The following is a 9,423-nucleotide window of genomic DNA, read 5'->3' as shown; positions in this document are numbered from 1 at the left end:
CCCCCCTTTTTTTTTTACAGCCACCTGATCTTAGGATCGCAAAACCCTAAGTCTCCAGCATTCGTCGCCCTAAAACTCTGTTTGATCTACTCCAAAAAGAAACCTCTAACCACAGTAAACAACTCAATCAGCACAGCTCCGTCATCACCATTCACTGCCAAACAGCAGCAATCAACCTAACTCTTCTCCATTGACCAAAATCACGATCACCACCATCGTTGCCATACTTTTCTCTTCATCACGGACTCCTTCTCTTTCAACCAATTCTGCCATGTTCTTCAGCTTCTCAGTCATGTCAACATACTTTCGATACTCTAAACACAAAACCATATCAGTAAATCAACAGCAGTAAACTTCAATCAATGGCAGTAACCCTTGTTTTTTTTCGGCATTGAATGGAGCAGTAATTCTCCACGAACCCTTCTCAGCTCAAAAGCTGCGATTCAGTCACCACCAGCAATTCTGTAGCCTGCCAATTGCATTCAAAACACATAATTTTTCAGCGCAGCTTCACAGCGACATCAGCTTGAAACCAATAATGACAACCAGCTCGTAAGTCGTAACCAAACTTCCTTTCCTTCTTAATTTCAATTTCGGCAGCAGCATCTCATAAACATCCACCATCTTCTAGCATGTCGCAGCAAACTTCCAAACTTGTTAACAGCACATCGCGTCTCCTCATCACAACGACCACTGTTGGCTTTCAAACTACCACATCATCAGTTCTTCTTATCTGCAGCCGTAACTTCTTGCTTTCAAGAGATCATCTTCTTTCTTCTCCAAAACAGCAACTACTCTTTTTTTTTATAACTCTCGAACCCTAAAAAAAATACGCACAGCAACACAACTTTTCAGACCTTCAAACAATTCTCTAGCTCTTCTCTATAACTCCTCAGAACTTTGCGCAATTTCTGTTTTAACAATTCTTTACCACCGAAAAATAAAGACTTCTTCTTCGACTTTCTCTCCTCTCCTCTCCCTTCCTCTAACCTTGCTCTGATACCAAATATAGGATCGAGCAAGAGAGAGGAGAGCACACACGGAAGTAAATAAAATCTACATTGATAATCAAATTCAGTGTGTAATTCTTATGGATCAATAGCGTACTTATAGTCTCACAAACTTGACAATCACTCGAACGACTTTCCTAATAAAAACAAACTCTAAATAAAGCCCACATTCCTAACATAAACCAAACTCTAAATAGAACTCTTCTAAAACTCTCTAGAACCTTACTTCACAAGTTTGCTTCACGTCCAAATCATTATTTTGGTTTAACTTCCAACACCCCCAGAAAAGGGGGAAGGGGGTTATCCATAGAACGTCTGCAACAAAGCTTCTGCTTATTAGGTATCTTTTCTTTCTACCTTAGACTCGACATCCGAGAAGCGGGATTCTCAATAATGATTTGAGGTTGCATGCCTACAACGAAGAAGATGGTAACCAGTGAGAGCAATAAAGAGTTTCCAAGCAAAACGCTGTTTATAGGTAGCACTATTTTTATATTCTAGTCATTCTAGGAATGAATGGAAACTCCCCTATGTTAATTTGTGATCTTCTAAAACTAGGACTTCTAAGTTTTCTTTCTAGGATTTGGAAACCACTTCTAATCCTAATTACTAGGAGACTGTTTCTACATCTTTAAGTTCCTCCAAATTAACAGATTCATCCTGGCTGTTTGAGCTATATCAGATTAAGTATACCTCATGAGTCATGACTTAAAATTAAAATCGAAATCCGAAAATTCAGATCAAAAGAGCAATTTAAACTGGCAACCCCAATTTTCCTCCTAAAGAAACAAAACTAGTCAAATAAAATCAAGGTGACCAAACATGTGGTACAAAAAATCCAGCCATATTATTTTTAATAAATGAAAACCATTTAATTAAAAAGTGACACAAAAACTCCAGGTCAAATAATAATGTGCAAATTTAGTTTTTATTACTTTAAAAAAAGCCAAACATACCCTTTTTACCTTGTCTTCTTCTTCTTCTCTCCTTTCTTTTTTCTATTTATGCGGTCTTCATCTCCCCACCACCATTAACACCAGCAGCAACAAATATCTCTCCATGAGCATCGCAACACCTCCGTCACCACCAACAACAACACCTCCGTTACCACCAGCAGCAACACCTTCGTCTCCTCCACGAAACCTTCGTCTCCTTTTCTTCTATTTCTATTCAGATCTATCACCAACAGTAGCTCCGCCACCATCAAACCAACCGATGTGTCCAGATCCGCCACCAACAGAACCTCCGTCTCCTCCATTAACACCATCATCACCTCCTTCTCCTCCATTAACACCATCATCACCTTCTTCTTCTCCGTCTACAGATTTTCCATCAACAACACCGCCTCCTCTTATTTTTGTTTTTTCCACCAGTACATCAGATCCGCCACCAACACTACTTCTACCTCCTCCTTTTATCATCTAAAACCACCACCAATACCTTCAAATCGGCCACCAACAACACCTCATCTACAATCAACACCAGTACCTGCAGATCCGCTCCCAACATCACCTCCGCCTCCTCGTTCAATCCTCTACAATCACCACCACCACCTGCAGATCCGCTCCCAACATCACCTCCGCCTCCTCGTTCAATCCTCTACAATCACCACCACCACCTTATGATGTTTTCATCACCAGCAAATGATGATACATCTTCAAAGTCGAAATCAATATTGTATTGGGAAATGACAGATTTATGATGAAACCAAAATTGGTTTCATCAAATTCTGACGATTTTGGTTGGTGAAAACAGTAAACTAATGATGAAACCAAATTTGGTTTCATCATAAACTTGCTTATTTTCTGTCATGAAATCAAAGATTTTAATGATGAAAATTAAGTTTATGATGAAACCAAATTTTGGTTTCACCTGATTTTTGTCTAGTTTATTCGGTCTGACTTGGAAGACGGCATGTTTGGTTTCATCGTTGAAGTTATGTTGGTGAAATGACAATATGTGGTTTCGATTGTATGTACAATGGTGGTTTTGATTATATGTGTATATGAATTGGGAGAATGTGTATAGCAGGGTCTGGTACTGGTACTCCAGGTATTGATGAAGAAGTTTTGTTGGTAGTGGTGGCCTTAACTGAAGTTATGGAAGTGATAAAGAATGGATTAACTGAGTAAGGGTGGTGCTAATGCAATGAGAGTTGTAGTTGAGCTTCAGATGTTGCATAAAGGACTGGTATGGGTTACAATTAAAGAGGTGTATGTCTGCATTGTTAAAAGTGTAATGAATTGGCTGAAGTTGATGAAACCTAATTAGGTTTCATCGTATTTTTTTCATTTTGTTGAATATTAATATCTGTGAAGCCAATTTTTGATGGTGGGATACAGGTGCATTATTTTTTGTTGAAACTGGTTGTAGTTGAGGGGGTAATGGTAGTGGTGGTTGTGGTACTGGTGGTTGTGGCAGCGATGGGGGTGGTGCAGTTGACGGTGGTGGTAGGTTTCATCTTATTGTGGATTGTTTTTTGTTGAAAGTAGTCTTAGTTAAGGAGGTAATGGTAGTGGTGGTTGTGGTGATTATGGTTGTGGTGGCGATGGGGGCGGTGCAGTTGACGGTGGTGGAAGGTTTCATCTTATTGTGTTTCATTTTTTCTTTTTCTTCTTCTTCTTTCTCCTTTCTTTTATGATGAAACCAAAATTTGTTTTCATCTTATTTTGATGAAACCAATTTTTGGTTTCATCATTTTTCCGGTGGTGGCGCGGTGGTGGTCGGCGGCGACGGCGAAGGTGGTCGGTGGCGGCGACGGCGAATGTGGTCGGCGGCGGCGGCGACGGGCGGTGGTGATGTTGCTGGTGGTGGGTTGTTGTTCGTGATGATAATATAATAAAATTTAAAGGTTGGGTTGATTTTTGTTTTTGTTGGGGTGATTTAAATAATAGAAGGGTAATGTACACAGTTTACGTTAAATGGGGTTTTTGTGAACATTTTGTTTTGGGGTTATAACTCGCGGACCGCTAAAGAAATTCTTCGAACGAGAGAATCTTTACAAAAATATACCTTAAATTTTGGGGTGTACTACTGAAAAGTAAGATTGCTATACCTCATGAGTCATGACTTCAAATTAAAATCGAAATCCGAAAATTCAGATCAAAAGAGCAATTTAAACTGGCAACCCCAATTTTCCTCCTAAAGAAATTCTTCGAACGAGAGAATCGTTACAAAAATATACCTTAAATTTTGGGGTGTACTACTGAAAAGTAAGATTGCTAATAGGGGTACCAATTTATTTGGGGTATATTAAATTCCATATAAGACAAAACATATTTCAACTTCGGCATGGTACTACACCCTCAACCAGATAGGTACCCCTACTAGCAGCTATGCAGAAGAGCGGGTAGGTGAGTGCTCATGGTCTCTTACAGTTTGGATCCGTAGTTGAACTACTACAACTTTCATATCTCCAAGAGTAAAGCTAGCATACAACATCATTACCAAATTTTCATGCATATATGGGGAAATAGAAAAGTAACCATTCATTCTAGAGTATTACAGGAACCCCAACGGGGAACAAAGAGCTTAAAACTTTCTAGACTATCATAGAAGTCAAAAATGGTGCATCACATGCAGTTCTCCTAGTGGAGAAAATACAACCTTCACAAAGCATACGAAATTTCCTATTATCGGAATCACAATAGAGAACGAAGGTTAACATTACTAACTAAGAAGAACTCAGTCGTCCATAGAGTAGTGCATCAGATTTAGTTCTCCCTGTGTAAAGAACCGTGTCATCCTCATTGTGCAACAATATCTTGTCCCAAGTACTTCTCTTACTGTAAATCATATTACCTTCATATGCATCTTGGTAAAGGATATCCTGCAGTTCCACTGGGAATTCACCATGCTTCATCCTCACTGCGCGACAATCTTGTTCCAGCTTTTCCTTTTGTGTCATGTCGGCAGTCCCCTGCATGTGTAGGTGCGCCAAGTACCCAGCAGCTCTATTCATGTATCCATCAACATTACTGACAGCAATATCAGATGTAGGTAACTTAAGATACAACTTGGAGATTTCCTTAATGAGAGGATGGAACATCTCGTCGAAGAGATCCCCAGGACCAGGACCAAAACGGGAACTCCTCCTCAGAGAATCCCACACATCTGGCGAATTAGCATTAGCCTCAACAATATCAGCAGCTTTCCACCTAATTAGAAAAGAAAAGGATTCCAACTAGTAGTTATATACAAGAATATGGTTCTAAAGAGTATACCTCATGACTAAAAAGTTAGATTAACCGAATTGCGAAACCCTAATGTCCGAAATCCATACCTTAAACTGTTGTCTTCCAAAGAAACCCCAAATTTTGGGAATTGGGACCACAGCCACAGGTGGTCCTTTTATTTGCAAGTAACCTTGGCTTGACATGATTGCTAATAGGGGGTACTACTTTGCTTTGGGGTGTACACCCAAGTAAGTTGGTACCCCCATTGGAAGCATGGTTATCCAAAAGTAGAAATCAACCTCAGAATTCATGAATAAAAATATTTTGTTTTACAAAAGATTAATTGACTTCAATACTTCTAGAAATCATTCCTAAGTTTCGCTCTCAATCTAGCTTCTAACATATTTGTTTCTCGGCTCACATCATTCTTGCCTTTGAGATTGAGTTGAGGTAGGTGTTTATACTTGTGTGTGTGACATTTTGGTATGATGAGCAGATGTAAGGTGGAGGAACATAAAAGTTCTCATTTTTATCATTCAACACTTCCATTGTAATTTCATCTCAAGAACCTGTATGATGAGTGCTCATTCTAACTCCTCGCTGGACTACAAACAATCATGCATTCATATAACTATATTTTCTCCTTCTGTATAAGTTGCCTAGCCTGCTCAAGTATGAGGCAGCTTAATTACGATTTCAATATGCCTTGATAATAAAAACAATGATAAATGACTTCGCACACTCTTACAACTTTACCCTCTCGTAAAAGATTGTGTAAATCGACCACCATTATTCAGTAGCCAAAAAGAAAATATTTCACAACTCAGTTATTCAGTGAGGTGACTCACTATTTACTTTCTACGGTGAAAATTTATAAAAACAGATGCTAAAGTTTCAGAATCCATTTTGTTCATTCATCTAATGACAAAGAAACAAGGATGTTACTCGATTGTAGCAAGAATTTCCTCAATGCGTGCGACGTTCCAATCACACTCCATCTTCAAAGTAGATGCATGAACCTTGTCTGTAAAACACTCGTACGTAACTAATTCAGTAAGGAAATCAAGCTTGATTAGACCACAGTTTCTTCTAGCTCCACAAGTAGATCCCGAACTGCTAGTAGATTTCATACTCGCAACAAATTCTCTGATTTTTATCAAACTTTCCTTGGACATCTGCTTCTCCATTTGTAAAATCTCAATCTTGGACCTCGGCAGAGTAGCCTTGACTTTATGCAATTCGGTGACATTCTCAATGCTAATGTCACATAATGATTTAGGACCAAAAATATTTTCCCCTTGGACACGCATAATTTTTTTAATACCTTCATCAAGTGTAGATATCTTTTTTTTTCTTTCCTTGGATATGTTCTCCATTGTAAAAACATGAACCGCGTACCTCTCAAAATCCAACTTGATCTGCCGCAATGCAAACACAAATTCAATGTCAATTGCCTCACACTTGGCACAGGAAGTTGTGCAACCATCGTTTGTTTCCTTCCTAGCAACAACCATTTCAGCACCTGCATACATAATTGGAATTATACTCAGATTTCTCCTAAATATTCCAAACATCGTACAGCTTATCTCTGTAGCCCAGTTTATGCGAGTCCCAAGCGCGGACAGCCTCAAATCCCATAAGCATTGACATTTCTTACAATCACAAGCTTTTCTTAAAAGATTAGGCTTTTTTGTTAACTCTTTTGGCGTTGATTCCACCCAATTTTTTGTATGCCAAAGCTGTCGACGCTCACTGCAATCTGTGAAGCCCAGAAAGACGTATCCGGCAAGTGATTTATCTTCTCTGCGTTTTATATACTCTGGAAAGATATTCTGACTGTAAAATACTGTTGGCTCTCCTTCAGGTACGAAGGTTTTTAGAGAAAGGAAGTTCTCTCCTTGTCCACCATGCAACTGATAATCACTGATCAAAAGCGGGTCATTCACGTAAGATCTGGAAACCGTGCCAAGTGCTTGATCACCAGGATGAGAAAAAGTCACCGCCTTGAGATGTTTCGTCTGCAAATCGTAAAACTGAAGATACCCCCCATCAAACCAATACAATATAACCCGGTCAGACAAACTCGTTATACGAGTTGGAATCTTAGTTTTAGCGCAAAAAAAAAACCACAACAGGGTGCTGATGTTTTCGATGTAGAAGTCTTCTTTCTTTTCTTTTTGAAACACGACGTAGTAGTCGTAGTAGAGTTTATACGAACATCGAAAGTTTCGGTACTCCATATTTGCTTGACCTTGTCCTTGAGTACACATAAATGTATCTTACAACAGCAACAGCAGCTATTACTAATATCTCGCTGACAATGATGACGATGATTATGTTGATCAGTCGCGCTTACTGATACTTTTTCAAAAAAGGAAACACAAAGAGATCCTTTGAACTCTAAGAGTTGATCAGCTACTTGATGATGATGCTGCTGCTCAGCAGTTTTTATTAGTATCGGAAATTGCATCAACTGGAACTTCTCATTGTGCAAGTCGAAGGAGAGCAACATTTCCTCATTGATCAAGTTTCCTGCTTCGTTTCTGCAAGTAGTTACTCTCCAGAAAAGATCTCCAGATTCTCCACTACACCAAATGGCAGGTCCGCAGCAATTTTCCGACACTGCTTTAATAAGTAATGGGCTACTATAACCATGTGACAGGATGACTCTAGTATCAACAGTAGAAATCCTTCTCCATGAATTAGTTCCCAATGTAAATACTGAACCAACAATTCCCCAAGACGCTGTCAAATGTAAACACACCACCTTGTATTCTTTGCTTAGCGAATCGAATCCAAAGCCATAACCTACGACAAAACATAATCCACCAAATATTGTGTGGCTGGGAATGCTTAAAAACTCTTTCCTGCTTGGGTTAAGGACTGTAAATATAGCGTCTGTGTCTCGATGATCACCCACCCCATGCATCCCTCTTCTTGTTTTATCGACAACACCTTGCATCTTTATGCAACGCATTCCATTACAAAAACCAACTAGTTCACTTGAGTTTTGACTAGAGCTCAACAATTGCATGGGTCTGACGTAATCGCATGCATTATTACTATTACGTTCATCATCTAAACAAAACATGTAATTGTCGTATAATGACTTGTGACCACTATAGTTATCTGTAAGATTAAGTATATTAAAGTATAGACGCGGTTTCTTTTGTGATTGAATAAAGTGCGAAGATGCGAACACTGGATCATGAGATATCGTGTTGTTCCATGACTTACTGACGCAGCTGAATCGTGATAGAGCTTGAATTGGTAATCTGGTGAGAATGCCGTCCACGATTATTTCCTCAGGGATATGTGGATATTGAGGATGATCATCGATTTTTAATTTCGTTTTCTTCTTCTTCTCGTCATTACTGCTATTGCTCCAGGTGCTTTTCGTGTTGAGCATCTTCCCAGTTACCAGAATGAAGTTTGGGTATTCAATATATAAATACTAGGGTGTTAGTCCTCAAGGGAGTTGGGGGAGTTGGGTGTAGTTTGGTTTTTTCCTGTTAGTCGTGGGGGAGTTCAAAGAAGTCTCTCGAAATCTCTGTTAGTCGTGGGAGAATTTAGAAGAGTCTCCCAAACTTCCTAGAAAACCCTGTTAGTCGTGGGGGAGTTTGAAAGAAACTCTGAAACTCCCTGTTAGTCGTTAAAATTAGAATGCTAGGGAGTTGGTGTTTTGGGGGGAGTTCTAGAGAATTTATAGTGTATTTTTTCCTACTCCAAATCTCTCAAAAAAGTAGAGATTTTTGGAGAGTCTCTCAAACTCCCCACACTCAAAACACCAAACTCTCTCAAACTCCCCACACTCTCTTACACTCCCTCAAAATCTCCAAGATTCAAAATACATTAAACTCCCCCAAACTCACTCGTGGACTAACCCCTGTAAGAAACATCGAGATAAACAAGAACACGAAAAACTTTCCTATAATGAAGTATATAATCAAGGAAACTCGAACAGAAGTTACAGAACCCTAACAAGAAAAGAAGGGATTTTATTTTAGATCATGCTCGATAGGCTGGCACAAGTCGAAATTATCTGCTTGTGCTCTATGGGCCTATGCTTCTTATACTGGTTCTAATTCCGGAAGAACGATTTTTTTGGGACCATGATTTTTTTTGGGACCATGGATTTATTTTGGGTAAAGCATTAGAAGCAAATCTAGGTCACCCCTTATCTAGATATTTATATTAATACCTAAATTACCCTCCTGATTAATTTTGGGTGATGATTA

The sequence above is a fragment of the Papaver somniferum genome, chromosome 9 (genome assembly GCF_003573695.1).
Source record: "Papaver somniferum cultivar HN1 chromosome 9, ASM357369v1, whole genome shotgun sequence".
NCBI lineage: Eukaryota > Viridiplantae > Streptophyta > Magnoliopsida > Ranunculales > Papaveraceae > Papaver > Papaver somniferum.
The sequence above is the reverse complement of the archived record's forward strand: the minus strand, read 5'-3'. Positions refer to the sequence as shown.